The sequence below is a fragment of the Sinocyclocheilus grahami genome, unplaced genomic scaffold (assembly GCF_001515645.1).
Source record: "Sinocyclocheilus grahami isolate Dianchi unplaced genomic scaffold, SAMN03320097.WGS_v1.1 scaffold3.1, whole genome shotgun sequence".
NCBI lineage: Eukaryota > Metazoa > Chordata > Actinopteri > Cypriniformes > Cyprinidae > Sinocyclocheilus > Sinocyclocheilus grahami.
In genome coordinates, this window is record NW_015505182.1 from 1,424,380 (window position 1) to 1,427,314 (window position 2,935).

Genomic DNA, 2,935 nt, shown 5'->3' on the forward strand with positions numbered 1-2,935 from the left:
TATATACACACACACACCTTGCTAAGTGTACTGCGTTAGGCTAACCGAGACTTGTCATTTGCACTTATATACTGTTGCTCTTTTGTTAGTTTTGACTGCTTTTATTGTCCTCATTTGTAAGTCGCGTTGGATAAAAAAAATGTAAATGTATACAGATGTACAACTGCCAGGAAAGCACTGTAAATCTAAAAACGATACCTTTACTTTTACCATCTAGTTTGTATCTGGGTTTAGAAATTAATCTTATTCAGATGTACATGCTTTCTTGCTGTACACTCTTAAAAATAAAGTTTCAAAAAGGGGTTTTCAGCTAACCATTTTCAAAACAAAAAACAAAACAAAAAACAAATCAAATCAAATCAAAACAAAGCAAAGGAAAGCAAAACAACAAAAACAAATCAAAGCAAAACAAAACAACAAAAATTAAAACAAAAAACAAATAAAAACACCACAACAAAAATTAAAACACAGCAAAACAACAAAAAAACAAATCAAAACAAAACAAAAAGCAAAAACAAATCAAAAACAAATCAAAACAAAAAAACAAAAAACATTATTTTCTTAGTGTGAAGAACATTTTAAAAACCTTTTCCACTATAAAGAACCTTTTGTGGAATGAAAAGGTTCCATGGATATTAAAGGTTCTTCATGGAACCATCAATGCCATAAGAATCTTTATTTTTACGAGTGCATCCTCGTATCCTGAGTTGGCTAGGTGAAATATTCAGGATGTAGCCTTTGCGGCACCAGGCTTACGATTGTGCACTTTTTGTCGACTCAGTGCTCATGAAATGTTCAGCCTTTAAGTTTGTGGAGTTAAAAATAAAAGAGTGCACATGAAGCTTTGACAAAAGCGTGACCCACAGAGTTTTTACGGCCGGTTTAATCCTGTACTTTAGCCAGGCTAAAAGGCAAGTGTATCAGTGGCAGAGGTCTGGGAGGGAGAAGGAAGTGACAGTGTGGGAGGAAGCCTGAATTCTCCTCAGTGGGTCATGTGTATGTTGTGTGCTCATGAAGTGCTGTCATCAGTTCTGACGCACAAGAGACCAGCAAGCATCTGCTTAGCTGAGGTTTTCTTCTAAAAAAAAATGCACAAGAGACTTGTTTGTAAAGTTCCTAAGCACCTAAGCTTCCACTTTTGCAAAACTTATTTGTAAGTATGCAGTAAAAAATAACTCAAGATATTGTGATAGTTCCTAAAAATTTAAATTCTTTCATCATTTACTCACCCTCATGTCATTTCAAACATGTATGACTTACTTTATAACAGGTTTGGAACGAACATGAGGTGAGCATAATAGAATTTTTATTTTTGGATGAATTCTCCCTTTAATACAAGTTTGGCTTCAATGCATTAGATTGCTGCACCACATTACTGTCACTACATAGCAAAATTAGTCCAGAACTTACAAAACCGAGACGATTCACTGATTTAATTTGCTTGTGAAACCGTAAATTACATTGAATCACAACCCCACTAGCTGTCATGGCTCCAAACGCAGAAACAAGTGGACATCCTGAGCGGAAACCACCAACCCCACCACTGCATTGCATTCCTTCACTTCATCTCCCCTCACTCTCGAACAAAGTCACTTGACCAGACCCCTATTTAGGAAGTGAAAGAGGAAGCCCCATATATCCCCATCCATCCTCACTGCCACACGGCTGCTGCTGTTCACGTGAAGGGTGAGAGAGATAGAGGACATTGGTATTATCCACACTACAAAACAGCCAGAAAGCAGGAACAGACCAGTTCTGACCAGCCAAGTTCTGCTTGAGAGATCAGGCACTTTTGACTCAATGTTCGGCCAGAGACTATTTAGTGGTTTAACTGAACTTAACTTGCTCTTGTTTTTATACAATAACCACAGACAGGGAGAGCATTTGGATGATCCAGAAGAGGATTGGGAGAATGTCATATGGTCAGATGAAACCAAAATATAACTTTTTGGTAAAAACTCAACTTGTCGTGTTTGGAGGAGAAAGAATGCTGAGTTGCATCCAAAGAACACCATACCTACTGTGAAGCATGGGGGTGGAAACATCATGCTTTGGGGCTGTTTTTCTGCAAAGGGACCAGGACGACTGATCCGTGTAAACGAAAGCATGAATGGGGCCATGTATCGTGAGATTTTGAGTGAAAACCTCCTTCCATCAGCAGGGGCATTGAAGATGAAATGTGGCTGGGTCTTTCAGCATGACAATGATCCCAAACACACCGCCCGGGCAACGAAGGAGTGGCTTCGTAAGAAGCATTTCAAGGTCCTGGAGTGGCCTAGCCAGTCTCCAGATCTCAACCCCATAGAAAATCTTTGGAGGGAGTTGAAAATCCGTGTTGCCCAGTGACAGCCCCAAAACATTACTGCTCTTGAGGAATGGGCCAAAATACCAGCAACTGTGTGTGAAAACCTTGTGAAGACTTACAGAAAATGTTTGACCTCTGTCATTGCCAACAAAGTGTATATAACAAAGTATTGAGATGAAATTTTGTTATTGACCAAATACTTATTTTCCACCATAATTTGCAAATAAATTCTTTAAAAATCCTACAATGTGATTTTCTGGATTTTTTTTTCTCATTTTGTCTCTCATAGTTGAGGTATACCTATGATGAAAATTACAGGCCTCTCTCATCTTTTTAAGTGGGAGAACTTGCACAATTGGTGGCTGACTAAATACTTTTTTTCCCCACTGTATGTACGAAAGTTTTAAAATGGTAAAATTCTAAATGTTCTACATGGCACAAAATACATCTTGTTTTGATATCATTGATAAACTTTACTAAATGCATGATTTTAATAATTATACAATTATAAATGTATATTGCATTTGTACATATAATGCATATTATATTAAAATTATAAATGAAATAAATATAATTACACAATTATAAATAAAATGATATGAAAATGAAATAAAAATTATAAATGCTAAA